This window comes from Haliaeetus albicilla, chromosome 26 (assembly GCF_947461875.1).
Source record: "Haliaeetus albicilla chromosome 26, bHalAlb1.1, whole genome shotgun sequence".
Taxonomy (NCBI): Eukaryota; Metazoa; Chordata; class Aves; order Accipitriformes; family Accipitridae; genus Haliaeetus; species Haliaeetus albicilla.
The window spans coordinates 2,830,897-2,845,370 of NC_091508.1; the positions used below are offsets into that span (position 1 = coordinate 2,830,897).

Below are 14,474 nucleotides of genomic sequence, written 5' to 3' on the forward strand. Positions count from 1 at the left end.
AAGTTGCTCAAAGGAGGGACCCTGTGAAGATTAAAAATAACTAAATCTTTATAATGCTTCTGCAACTAGTAGAGCTGGATGAATACATTGCAAAACAGAGGGCCAAATCTTTAAATAGCATAAACTAGCACAAGTCTTTTGATGACCTATCAGCTGAAGAACTGGCCCCAGCATTTGCAAACATTAATTTCAGAACAGCTGTTTTTGTCAACTGCATTCTTGTCTCATTCTTCCTATCCTCTGTTCGTGAGTGCTCACACACACAAAAAAGATATTTGTTGATGCAGATGTTTAAGGAAAGCTGTTCTTTCTAAGGGTTCTCAGCTCAAGGGGTGTATGTATGAATAAGAGCGCTCATTTTTCCTCAACTCATGGTTCTGTCCAGCTATGGTTAGACAAGTTAGATACCGATACGCTGTCTAGATCTCTCTGTACAAGCATATATATTCTGTCTGTCTCTCTCCCTCACACGCCATGTGATTTCAAGCAGTCATCTACCATGAATAATGTCCAGGGGCCAGGTCACAAGCTTCCCATAGCATGGAATCCATTTGCATACAATCCAAGCAATTACAAGTAATGAATAGATTAGTAAAACCAAACAAACCAAGAAACTATTCATACCGCCGGTAACTCTCGAGCAGAAAGGAGGAAAGAAAAGGGGGGGGGGGGATAAAGAAAAGCAGCAGGGCTTTCCTGAAACGCAAGTTATTGGCGTGGAACGACTCGTCCCCGCTCCATGCCTAACCCACGAGGCTGATGGCAGCGGGACTCGCTCCGCGGCCGAGGGGCCGCTCTCCCCGACGGCGGCGGTGGCGGAGGGGGGGGGGACGACGACCCAGCCCGGTCCGGCGGAGCCCCCCCCGCCCCCGGCGGCCCCGCTCCGCCCGCGGCAGCGCATGCTCCCTGCCGGGCCTGAACCTGCCCATTTAAACGGCGGCGGAGGCGCGAGTGCCGCACGGGGGGCCGGGCTGAGCCCCGGCGGCCGCCGAGGTAGGGCTGGGGGTCGCGGGGTGGGAGGTGGGTAGGGGGAGCCCGCCCCCCCCCCGTGGTTCCGAGCCCCGTCGCGGGGGAGCCCGAGCTCGGCGGCGGGGGATGCGGTTGCCGAAGTTTGTTAGTTCCCCGGGCAGCGGGAGCGGTTTTTTCCCCCCCCCTTTGAGGGTCGGGGGGGGAGCGGGGAACCGCCGGGGTGGCTCGGAGGGGGTCAGGGCAGCGCTTGTACTTGCAGCCGAGAAGAGAGCGGTGCTCCGGAGGGTCCCGACCGGGGACGGTTTGCTCTGCTCGGGGCGAGGCGGTGGCGGACTCCGGCTTTGGTCCCGCCGATGCTCCTTTGCGATCCGGCGGTGGTTTTGCCGGGGGAAGAGAAAAAACAACCCCAAACCCCCCCCCGCGCATCAGGAAGCGGAGCGCGGGTGGCTGCAGGTAGGGCTGCTGAGCCGGGCGGGCTGCACCGCTTCAGGCCTCCCGCGGCCGCGGTCGTGCGTGGATGTGGCGTGAGTGGGTTTGCCGTGCTTTTCATCGTTACAGAGGCGTCTGCCGCGGCCAGGTTCCTTCTAAAGACTGTTGAACGGGAGAGGAGTTTGGGAAGCGTGATGTGACCGTGGACTTCCAGAAACCCTGAAGACTTGTGAGGACAGGTCAGTGAATCCTTAGGATCAAGGGAAGCCAGCACTTGACAAAGGGAAGTTTTCATTGCACCTAATTGTAGCTTCTGCCTAGATTTGCTGCCGGGTTAACCTGTCTCCCCCCCTCAGCCGTAGCAGGAGCTTGAGGAGGCTGTCTTCTTAAAAGTGGTACCTAAATGTCATGATGTGGATATTCCATTGCTTACTGAGTCTGGCATCGCTAGAGACTTTGGTGGTAAAATGCCTTAGTTTTTTTATGGTAAACATTAACTAAAAGACTAATTCATCTTCCTGCGGATGACAGCTTTGGGAGGAAGAGAAAAGCACTAGAATAAACTAATACTTTTACACTGGTGATGACCAGACTTGGCAAGACACTTGCTTTTCATGCTTATGTTTAAAAAAAAAAAAAAAAAATTGGAAGGGAAACGTATCAGGAACAGCTTTCCCGGTTCTCATCTAGATCTGTCAGACTCACAAGCAGTACAGAGAAAGTGGCCAGGCTCAAACCGTTTCTCATTCTGGCACTGTTCTAGTTCTAGATGTGGGTTCAAGGGAGCAGCGTTTGTATGTGTAACATGAGAATAACTAGAAATTTATAAAAATAGAACATGAGTAAGAACTTCAAAAGTACCCAAATGACCTGGGCATTGAAGTCACGCAGGCACTCCTGAAAAACGTGTACCAGCCTTTAAACATCTCCTATTATTCACCCTACCTGCAATTTTCTTTCTTTCTTTTTTTTTAAAATGTGTGCTGCTACCTGGACTTTCTTGCATCATCTGTAGCTACTACCCTTCCACTCGGTGGGGAGTGGCTGTGGTGGCAGAGCCAGGAATGCCAGATTCCCAGCCCTGTGCTTGGATTCCAGGTAGTGCCTTAAACTCTGGAACTTACTACCACAAAACATCATGGAAGCCAAGAGTGCTTGGCTTACGGGATTTGAAAAAAGGATTAGAAATTTGATATGGATAACAAGAATCTCCAGAATTAATAGCAAATTAAATGAGAGCTTTACAAGGGATATAAATCCCTGTATTTCAGGGCATAAACCAATCTTAGGATTTAGTAGGAAACTTCTCCTTGTAGGGAGATTTTCCTTGCACTGTCTGCTTGTGGGTGTATTCCCCTACAGCTTGTTATGTACGTAGCCTGTGCAGTGTCATCTGTGAGTTTCTTGTTTTCTTGAAGGGCTTCCAGTTAAAGCACCTGAACCTCAAGGTGTTCCCCAACATTGAGCTGTTGCTGGAAGGCCCAAGCCACATGGCTTTGTGTAGAAGCTGCCTAGAGATAATGGTAACGTTATCTGTGAACAAAGCAATAGTCTTACAGACTCTAAGATTACCAACACTGTAATATAACAGAGTAACAGTAGGTACTGCGATGTACTCTGGACAAACTCCACTGGCAACATCTTTTTGAAGGTACACAGTCAGTTTTTGTCGGCAGTGAGAAATGCTATATCCATAGTGCGAGAAGATGGAATCATTGGCTTTGGTCTGCTTTATTTTTGCCAGAGTCCCTAGAAAACATGGATGTCTAGCATAAACTCTTGCTAACCTTTTCCTCAAACTGTTTATTTTGCTGGAGCACTCCAGTGGCAGTTTGGGGGAGGATGTTGGTTTTGGTTTTTTCCCCCTGAGTTATACATCTCCGCTCTCTGACTAAAGCCTCTGTATGGAGTTTAGGGTGACGGCTGGACTGTTGTGGCTGATGGCGTTGTGAGTGTGTGCTCTTAAAAATAACAAAAAATAACCTTAGCTGCTCAGTTTTGTAATGAAGCTGCTAGTAGAAGCTTTGTTCAGAGCATGCACCAAAAAAGCTGGTTCTAAAAGCATCAAATGCATTGTATGATGAAGTGACAGGGCAAAAACTGCTCTTCAGACGTAACTGCGTGGGTCTCCTTGCGTGTCTTTTTGCAAAGCCTCTTTAGAAACATTAGCCTGTCTGCAGAGTGCCTGCATCGCTCTAAAAATCTTAACCCAGAGCCTTTTGTGTGGGATCCCCAAGAAGCTCTGAGGGTTTGCAAATTACTTCCAAGGAATGTACAAACGCGAAGGAAGACAAATATTGATGCTCTGTAAAGGTAGTCTTTATACATGGTATTTCTAATCTACTATCTTATATTAGTCTCAGTCTCTGGCTTCCACAGTTTTACACTGACAGGAGACAGCGTGAAAAGTTATGCCTGTGGCAGTTTCCTGGCTGCTCCCTTTCTAAGGGAGGGAACTTCAGAATACTGCTGGGTTTGTGTATTCTTCCCTAGACATGACTAGCGGTTGGTTTGATTCAGGCTGCCTCTTAGTCTGTCAGGTCTGGTACCAGGCTAGACCAGTGCTAGGAGCTTGCTTAAATGACAAGAAAAAACACATAGCGGACATTGCAGAGTAATTTGCTGATGGTCTCTCTTTTTCTCAACAGCTACATATTCTCAGGCAATTTAAGCATATTTCATACACAGCGGTAGATATAGTATTAATGCACTCCTCTGACTTTAGTCTCTTCAGAGGCTTATACCACTTTTGTCACAGTGGGATTGTAGAGCTTTTCAGATGAGCTGTAAGCGGTGTGAGTAACATCTGTTTGTGTTTACCCTCCACCTTTCTCTGTGTTGGAGCAGTTCATCCAAGGAGTGTCTTGTTTTGGTAGTTGACTGTTTTGGGGTTTCTTTAATGTGTGTGTTGCTATCTCCTTATCTTGGCTAAGGCAACATCAAGGAAAACACTTGACCCATTGGGTGAAAGTTGTGCAGGTTTGAGATGGATTCAAGGCTACAAGGGAGCAGAAGCAGAAGGACCAGAGGGATGGGAGGAGAGCAGCTGCAGGTAGCGGTGGTAGGGGTGACCAGGCAATAATAGTTGAAAAGCCTTGTACCTCAAGAGAAGTAAGCGGCAGACGGTATGGAGAGGGATACGCAGAAACCAAAAAGAGTTATATCTGGCGAATCTCCTCCGTTCGCTTCTGCTGTTGCAAATAATTACATCGTATGATTGTGCCCTAGGGCTTCTGCAGGAGGTGGGGGGCAGTCAGCATAAGACAGCTACTTTTAACTAAAACTAACCCTAGACAGCCAACCTGTGGAGTCTTGTGATCCTTCAGCCATGCAGTTAACCTCATGATCGAGGCTGTGCTAGGAGTGGAGCAAGGGAGTCATGAGAAGCTTGTGAGCAGCTGTCAACTGTTTTCAATGTTGACTTGATTTCTGAATGCTTTATATCAGACATCAAAACTATCCATGTGAGAACAGGAACCCTAGGGCTCAGCTAAGAAAGGGGTCAGAGACCCTCACGGAGGAATCCTTGCTTTTAAAAAACAGGGAAACTTTAAAGCAGTCTCTGCAAGGTAGTCAAGCAATGTATGTGCTCATGGAAGACTGCCCATAAGCATGGATCTGCATAACATAAAAGAAATCTTGCACTCACCACAAACAAAAGAACAGGAAGATGGTAAACCAAAGGATTATTTTTGCAGTTCTGTGTCCTGATGCTTGTGTTGTCCAGTTATCTAAGACTGACGATACATTGAATCCATGTATCTATCCCTTGATACCTGTTCTATTTCTTGTGCTGCTGTTGCTCCTCACTGCTCTAAGAATCTGAGCCTGATCTTGTATTACAGAGCTGCAGAAGTTGCTAATGTGTCCGCCAAATAAGCTATCAAGTTGCTTGTTCAAAAAACATAACTAAGTGAAACTATAAAGTCACCATTTTATTATTATTATCTGTATGCATGCTGTTCCTTGGAGGTCCTCAAATTTGTGCCCTTGCTCCTTGTTTTCATATCCTAAAATGTCAGTTCCTCTTGCAGTTCAAAAATGTTTGTTTAACATTTTGCCAGCCTGCATAAGAGGAGAAACAGACCCCCGTGAATATTGTCTGGCAAAATAAGAAATGTAATGTCGGAATGTGGTCCGAATGGCTTCTTTGTCTCAGTGCTGGAGGGTGGCTGGAACACACACAGCAATAAGCAGGTGCTTGATTTGCAGCTCTGAACCGTTTTTCTTTCTCCATGTTAACTGTACATGTACTAAAAGAAGCTGCTGCTAGTCCAAATCTCAAGGACCTGGCCCTGTCTTATGTCCAGGGAAGCCTTGTTTGAGTAACACATGAAATCAGCTCTGTCGATTTCAAAAAGAACCAACTTCTGGTGATTTGCACATGAATTCTCATAATTGCCAGGTTTTGAATGCTCAGAAGGTGTAAGGATGGCCTCTGGCAAAATAATGAGGTTTATTTGGGAAAAGAAGCTTAAAACAATGATGGGCACTGGGTTTGGTTTGTGAGGTCTAAGGTTTTTCTCTTCAATCAAGGGAGCAGATTTTTTTCCACATTCATTTTGTTGGAAACTGAAGTTCTCCATGGTGGTTTGTCTCCAGGAGCTAGGACTTCAAGAAAAATGCAAATATAATGAGTGCAGTGACTCAAATCCATGCAAGTTGTCAGCACTCAAAAGGCATTAATGTTCTTGCAGAGCGGGCTAGAGCCAACTTCAGGAATAGTGTGTACATAGTTGTGGGTAACATCTAAATCTTGCTTTAGATTTATGGGTTAAGACTTTCAGTGAAATGGTGCATGCAATAAAATCCATGGATCACGCTTTCTTTACCAAACATTAGGAGTGATTCCTGCTGGGATCTGACCTGCTACATCAAAGAAACTGAGGTAGTGATCAAACCTCAAATCAAACGTTTATCTGCCACTTCCTCCCTATTGCCTGCTTCTAATTTATCAGCAATGGGCAGAACTGGCTGGCTCTTCAGTTACATTCAAAGTGGATGTAAGTGTAGTCACTCAGTTCTTTGTCCTTTCTGCACAGAGACCAAAACATTACTCTGGAACCTGTGCGTGAGTTCCCTGCTGGTGATTTTATGCTTTTGCTATCAGGAATGCTCTGTCTGGAAATGTTGGGCTGTACTCTGCCTCTGGAGAAGCATCTGCCACTGATCTGGGATGTCATGCTGCTCTCTTTCCCCTCTGCCCAGGGCTGTAGTGCCACTTCTGTTGTGATCTTCTGTTTGGAGAGGGGGTACCCAAAGCATTTTGGGGATCCGTAAGACCTGAGCAGAGACTGCTGTTGCTGAGTGTCCTCTGTTAGTGCTCTCCCTGCCCGTGTGGTGTACTGGTTATTGCTGTGCTACCTTGGTCTGGATTCTGGAAAAAATTCTCCCTTTGCTTAGAGCTGTACAAACAGAATAAAGGATTGTTCTGGCCACAGAGAGAGCTTCCTTGTAGGTCTGTGGTGAGAAGCAGTTTATAAATACAAAGAGATGGAGTACAAAGGAACAATGAGATGACAGTGGCTTTCCAAGGCAGCAGTCTGTGCGTACCAGGTACCGGCTTTTGGCGTGACAGGGGAGGGCTTTGTGCGGGCACTGTTGCTGTTGGACTCCAGAGGTGTGTTTGGGAATGTTTATGACAAACGACTCCTGTGTGCGAGGGGCGGTGGGAGCAGCTGGAGCAATGCTAGAACAAAAGGCTGCTGTGCTACAGCCAAGGCCGACTGAGCAATTAATGGGCCTGGAAGGGTGGCTTTTCATGAGAATTGACTAAAGCCAGGTTTAGGAGAGTGGCTAAATGTAGTCTGGAGAGGGGTCTGACCATGCATATAAAAAGGAGAGCACAGGAATTACACAGGGGATGACTGGAGGGAGGGAAGGAAGGAAGGAAGGAAGGACGCTTTCCAGCTATTAAATCTTTTAGCCCATGGATATTGTTTCAGGGGAAATTCTTGCAACCTCCGTGCTCGAGATCCATCCATCCAGGCTGGACAAATCACTGGAGAATGTGCTGTTGGGAGCAGTCCTGCAGCAGCCCCAGGGAAGATGATTCAACAGGGCCTCTTTCATCTTCGATTTCTGTGAACACAGTCTACATTTGTGCTGCCCCCAGATACTCCCATTCATCACTGTCTGTGGCCAATGTTGATAGCAGCATATTAAGCCTTTTGGGCAAGAGCAGGGAATGCTAGCTATCTCTTCTGCTAACAGAAGACTGTAACTGAGGCTAGTTAGCACATGCTGATGCACAGCCAGAATGGCCCAGGACGGTGCTGGTGATAAGCCCTTTCCTGGCCATACTGGGCAAAAGCAGCACTGTGCCTGCCTGGGTGCCCTGGCTGTTTGCCCAAGGCAGCCCGGAGCATGTTGCGGGAATATCAGAGGTCTTTCTGCTTCATTTGTAGCTCACTGAACTTTACTCCAGTAAATATGGGCAAGAGAGAGCCCAGCGTGGAGAGGAAATTCTGCCTCTACTCGGGGTCTGAAATGCATAAACTTTCATTTATCCTCTGCCATTACAGCAGGCTTTTTCAGCAAGCATTAAGTAACTTCAGCGCTCAGACCACTTTCCTGCCTGTCCTCCGTGATAGATGCCGTCTGTACTCTGTATTGGAGCAAGAAACTAACCATGTGCAACTAAAAGCCTGAGCACCCCTGCTCAGAGGGCTCTGCAAAATCCAGGGAGCTTTGAACTTGAACTCCATGCTTAATTACTAAAAAGCTAATAATTTAGGACTGATATTCTTTCCAGGGCTCAAAATAGAAGTTAGGTTCCTGTTCATAAGGAGAGATGGGGTGGGGAGTGAAAGGGGTGGTAAAAATGTCTTGCTCCATTTGCCTCCTGTAGAAATGGCAGCTTTGAGCCTTGTCTTTTGAAAAGTGGAAAACTGCCCTTCCAGATACTCTGTGCTGCTGTGTGTTCTGTGTGAATGGCCACAGCTTAATGTTAAATCCCTGCATGTTTGGAGTCCATAGTGCATTAAACTGATAGTGAGAATGGGGAAAGGAAAAGGCTTCTTAAGTTTCCCATAAAGATCTTCTGGTGAAACTTATCTGTCTTAAAAAATAAAATCTGATTGCTTATCTTTGCAATTATCCAGACAATTTCAGGCAGAAGTAAAATCACAGAATCTCATGTTTTCAGACCCAGGCCTCATAACTGGTCTGCCATGATAAGGGGAAGACTCTCTGCTCCAGCAGTGATCTGAGGGCCCTCATTAACACAGAGAAATCGGTGTGCTGCCCGCAGAAGTCAGAGCTTGTGCAGTTTTTGCTACTCCAGGCATGTAAAACTGCTGTTCTTGTAAGAAAGATCTCAGGATTCTGATACGTGGTCTTTGACCTTAAAGCACCCCAGAGAAATCCTGTTATTCCCTGCACATGTGCTCTTCACCTCTCCCTTTGGCAGAGGATGCTGGCCTGTGGCTGGTGTGACAGAAGGTGCCTTGCTGACAGTCTGGCATATTGGCATAAACCCACTTCCACTGGCTGCTGAAGCCCAGAGGGTGGACTGGGAACACGGGTGGCTGGAGAGCCAGCTAGCAGGGTGGAAGTGGTAACTCTGCCAGAGGGGCAGGCAGCGGGGACAGCGATATCTTACAGCAACTCCCAGTCCAAAGTATTTGGAGAGTTTTGTTTTATTCCCTCCCCCTTTGAATGCTTCCACCATGGGTGGCTGCCTGTTCCACATCCGTTCTTGCACCCGCTCTGATACGAGCAGTTGCGCGATATCTTCTCGGAGCAGGGGGGGTAAAACCCAGCCGTTCCCAGCAGAGCTGTGGGCTGCTGCCCAGCTCGCTTGCCTCTCATGCACTCGGGGTCTGATGTGACTGATGGGGGTTCTGTACTCACAGCTGTCTTGGGGCTATTCCTCATGCTGCAAAGGCTCTTTGTCTCATTCAAAGCCATGACCTCATTTTAGAGACAGAAAACAGAGAGGGAGAAACCCACCAACCTGCCAGTGGAGGTCAAAGGGCTTGCTGAGAGATATGTTAGCATCAAACTTCTCCGGCAGGGACACAAATAACTGGAATTGCAGACCAGAAAATTACCATGAAAAAATGGACTAACTACCATGTGATTACAAAAGAGCCCATTAGTTCTGTGTGTGTCTAGGGCTGAAAGTGTATCCTTTGAGGAAGAGCACGAGGTCGTGCTCCCAAAACTTTTTAGCAAAAGGGACTGTGTAAGTCTGTGCCTGTTGCTCTCTGAGGACTACCATGCGTGGAGTTTTAGCTGGTTGCTGTCCTTCCTCTTTCCTGGGCACAGACCTCGGCAAACATGACTTCTGGCAAAATGTGGGAAGGTTAGATTTCAGTGTCAGGCGGCAGCAGCTCCCACTGTGCTTAAATTTGCCAGACCCCTCACTGCTACTTTATCACCAGGCTGTTGGGGTGCTCTTTGGGCTAACGAACACCCCTTCAGCCCTCCTGCTGGGGCTCGGCAGTTTGTTTCTGCAGAGCTCGTGGCCGCTGCTGGCTGGGATCCATAGTTGATAGTCTGGATTTGCGGTCTCACGTGTTATTGCCAGCCGTGGCCTTTGCTCTGGCCCCTGGTTTTTGCTAGTGTATCAGAACCGTCCTCCTCAGTTTCCTGAGAACTCCATCCCAAGGCTGGTCCTGAGATTCAGCTGGCCCCATGACTGTCAGTGTTTTCCAAATAAAGCCAGAAATGATGAAGCTCTATCATGGGGTAGAACTCCTAGAGCTGCCTTGGAGCCACAGTGTGCCTCCTTGGCAGGAGGAGCCGAAGTACGGCATTAGCTTGCTGAGAAGTCAGAAGTCCCATCATGCAGCATTTGTGCTTTCGCTGGGAACAAGAAGTTCCAATTTCACTTCCCATTTTCCCAGCCCTGTGAACAGGCATTGCAAAGCGGACGCAATAAAGCAGCTAGGGTTTTTGCCTTCCCGTCTCTTCTCTGTGACAGATGGGCAAATTATGCTCCTTCTACTCAGCACTAGTGATTAAAACCCAGAAGTTGTGTGTCACTGTTCTCAATGCTGAGGTGACCTGTGTAGCATGCAGTGGGACAGCCACGTGTTCTCTGTATGCAGTAACAGCCTTCCACCAGAACTGGTTTGCTCTTCTCTTTGCCAGTTCCAGTTTGCTGGGGTAAGTGCTTTACTATCCGCTTTCCCTGTCTCACTCCCAGGGATCATTTCTCCCTAAGAAGGATTATCGTAATGCAAACCTATGAAATCCCATGTACTTGCTTAGGCAGAGCTGGTGGACAGAGACCTTCATACCTCCGAATAGGGCGGTGATGACCAGCACAAAAGTTCATGTGCAATTTAGGTAGCTGCAGCAGAAGAAAATACAGATTCAATGTCCAAGTAGACATTCACAGAGTTTTGGTGAGTGTGGTCTTTCTTTGGCTTTGCTTTGCCTCTGGGGGCACCGGTGAAGATGCTGTGAGCCTTAGGCAAGCTTGTTGTCTGTTAGGTGTTCTGCAGGGGTTTTGAAGGACGGCCCGGCTGCAGGGCTCTGGGGACCGTGTAGGTAGTGGGGGGTGACACTGCTACAGCCTGTGGTCAGGGGCACTGCTGGACCCCAGCCCTGGTCCCCGGCAGGAGAGGCTCAGGCTGGGTGCAGACTCTGCCTTTGCAAGCCTCGTCTGTGATGAGGACGTGTCCGTGGGTCCGTCCGGGCACAGCAAACGCATCCCAGAGCCCCGAGCCTCCTTCCGCAGGGGAGCGTGGGTGGGCAGGAGGTGCAGCCCGGCGTTATCGGGGCCGGCTCTGCTGCAGGGTCCCAGAGCGGGGGGGTCTGAGCCACCTGTTGGAGTTTCAGACATGGGGAGGCTGCTGCCCTTTTTAACAGTGTCCGTCTCTTTTTCCTCGCCCCTTGCTTCCCGGTATTCCCTTTACAACCAGCCCATTGTGCTGTGGGCTACAGCAGCTGGGTGGAGTGTTTCAGGCTCAAGTGTAATTTCAGTGCCTTTAAAAGCCTTTGGAGGGCTTTTTTTTTTTTTTTTTTTTTTTTTTTTCTCTGAAGAGGACAGCAACGCCAACAAGGGATAATTTGATGGATTACTCTGCGGGGCTGAGGGGCTCTCCTTAATCCCCTTTGTGGGCCTGTTTGACTAGACGCGTAGCAGAAGCCCCCAGCCTCAGGCAGAGAAAAGGCGGCTCAGCAGGGTAGGTTTTACACACTGACATATAAATACGGGCCCTGGTCATGTGGTGCCGGATATAATCTGTGCCCGTTACCACACTGTAGAGAAGGGGGGCACCTGGAGGGGGCTTATTTTTTCCCTTTCCAGTTCAATTTACATTTTTATTCTTCTGCTAAAAATAATAAAAAAAGAAGAGGAGGCGGGGGAGAGGCAGGCTCAGACCAAATGCCAGGGTGATGGGCACAGTATTTAAACACCAAAAATGAGCTAAAGTGAAAAGCGGAACCAGATCGTCTCTCATTTCCCCTCCTGCTCCAAAACAGGGGCTCCTCTCATGAATAAAAGCAAGAGCTTGGGTCATGCAGCAGCAAAACAAAGCTGTAGCTCTGATGTAGAGCCAGCCAACCTTGTCTGGAGGTCTTGAGTTGTTTATAGCAGACCTGACGCCGACTCAGGAAAGGGTGACCAGGAGTGAGGCTCTTGAGAGCGGAGGCTAAAGATACCGCTTCTTCGGTTGCATTGCATGTGTTTAGGAGTACGTGAGGCTTCTGTGTGCTTAATGAAGTTTGGTGATTAGATGCCAGTCCTGAGCAGGTAAAACACTGCGAGACCGTCCTAACGTGTGGCAGGCAGAAGCAGTCCCATTGCGGTTCCTTCAGTGCAGTCTGAAGATCCCTCTGCAGCTGAGCTCAGCTATGGGATATTTATTGGGGCACTCAGTCCTTCATTACATGACAGCTGAACGTGGCCCTGCAGTGCAGTTGTCTTTTGCGGTACCCCTGATGGAAATGGGGCTGAGCTACAGACCAGCAAGGCAAGGTTTCAGCCCTTCAGCCTCAGCCCCTGCTTGTCTGCAGAAAGCACAGTGCCCAGCTCCTCTTTGCGCTCTGTCTCGTCTTGGCCACGCTCCTAGCAGGGGCTGCAGCAGGATCTCCCAGGCAGCCTGAAGTCTGTTGCTGTCGCTCGGCTTCGAGGGAGGGTGAACGTGGCAATGACGCCCGCTGGCATCATGGTGTGTGTGCTGGGCTGATGTCTGTCCCTTTGAGAAGCGTGGCAAGCTCCGAAAGCGTCAGTGTGGCCTCTGCTGAGTCAGTGACCTCGTTAGTCACACAGGCGGTTCCTGGTGGTAATGGGGAGGCGAGGAGGAGGAGGATGGGCTGGAACTGGCCGCTCTTTGCTGCTGTATCTTTTCCGCTGGTCAAACAGGTGGGCATGGGAGCGAAAGCAGCCGAAGCCTGGGAGAAAGCCTTCTGGCAGGAGCAATCCCTTTGCCTGCCAGAGGAAGCAGCAGGTTGTGGGACAGAAGGTCAGTGGAGCCTGTGGGCTGCCCTGCTGTCTGTTTGACGTTCGTGTTGTGGGGCGAGGATAGAGCGTCTGTAGAGCTATTGGCACAGCTCCCGAAAGGAGCGTGAGATACCAGAGATGTGCAGAGTGAAGGGCAACTGGGACAGATCTTTCTCCACCCTGGAAAGCATCCTCTCTGTGTGATAGGCTGAGCAAGGACAGTGCTGTTAGCCTGCCAGGCTGGGAAAGCATCCTTTCATAACTTCCATTCTTAACAAATATTCTGACCATCTCATCCATCTCATAGGGACCTTCGTTTGCCTTTCCCTGGTGCCTTTGCTTTATCTGGTTGATGAATGTGGGACAAACAGTGACCTGTTTCACACGCCCTTGCTGCTTACTGTAAAATACGGAAGACGCTCAGCAGTCACTTGCCCTCACACATGCACCTTTACCTGAAGGAACCACTGATACCAGAAAAAAATGCTTCCCAAAGCTTCTGCAGACGTGAACCAGTCCCTTGGGCTGGCTCTGGAACAGCCCAACCCTGCTAGCCATCAGGACTAACCAGCCTCTTGGGTTTAGGAGGGCCAGAGGTAGAGGGAGGGTCACTGGGTGGCTTGTGCCCTACCTTTGCTCTCTGGCAGTTGCAGATGTATCCTGGTAGCGCCGAAATAACTTGCACCCTGTGGTCAAGGCAGTGGGAACCTGGCAGGACCTGAGATTACATCTCAAACTCCATCTCGGTGAGCCCCAGACATCTGCAGGGAAGGTGAGTGGGTCGGTGGTTATGGGAGACAAGAGCCTTGCTCAGCATCTGAGTGGGCGCAGCCTGGTTTAGTGGCCCACAGAAAGTGGGAGATGCAGCCCCCTGAAGATCAGCTGCTAGCTGCAGGTGCTTAAAACTTGGCCCCTTCTTCCCTCCTTGGCTTCTTTCAATTCACAAAATGGAGATGGTAGTGAACTGCCTTCAGTCTTGGCACATGTGTCTATTGGGACAGGGATCAGTCTGTGCATCCAGAGAGCAGCGAGCACAAAAGGGCCTGAGCTAAGCTCTGGCTTTTAGGTAGCCCTGAAAGCAGGGTGATCATGCTGTAGGTGCCGCAACAAAGCAATTGTAGCGTGGCAGGAAAGAACCAAGGTCCAGTCCTGCCAAATACAAATGTCTCCCTTGGAACCAAGCTGTGTGGAAGGTCTTCTGAGCTGTCGTGGGGACCTGCTCCTTCCTGTAACTCTGGACACACCTGTAGCATCTAGCATTTGCCCTGGATTAATATATCCTGGTGTCTGGGCTGCTGGACGCTGCACCGTGGGGTGAGGGAGGGAATTTCAAATGGGCTGGGGCGCCTGGATCTTCCTTGTTCTCGTCTGAGGGGATTTCCACCCGCCGCTGCTCTTTCCCTAAGCTGAGCTGCTGAGGCCGATATAATGGAGCCCCTGAGCTCAAAGGAAACGCAGAGCTAATTCAGAGACACTAAATAAATCGCGGTTCTCCCATCCCTGCTCAATGACCACTCCCCTCTCCCCACACTGTGAATGGGGTCAAGGAGATTTGGGAGGGGAGGGGGAAGGGGAGAGGGTCAGGAGAGGTCAGGTGAGTTTTCCATTTCATCCCGCGCAAGCCTGCCAGAGCTATTCTCCATGGTGTATTTCACATTCAGCTGCAGTGAATGGA

General features: G+C 49.3%; 1 protein-coding gene across 5 annotated transcripts in view; it reads left to right on the forward strand.

The window, feature by feature from the left end:
- Nucleotides 1-928: 928 nt before the first annotated feature.
- The window catches only part of SLC45A3 (solute carrier family 45 member 3), a 31,612-nt gene continuing 18,066 nt past the window's right edge, over nucleotides 929-14,474 (forward strand). For 2 of the 5 annotated variants that reach the window (XM_069772119.1, XM_069772120.1), the window contains exons 1-2: nucleotides 929-993; nucleotides 1,528-1,637. The gene's annotated coding sequence lies outside the window, so the exon portion shown is untranslated. Of the gene's footprint in view, nucleotides 994-1,238; nucleotides 1,423-1,527; nucleotides 1,638-10,636; nucleotides 10,755-14,474 lie in introns of those variants that run through there. The other 3 variants (XM_069772118.1, XM_069772123.1, XM_069772122.1) reach the window with 2 other exon arrangements.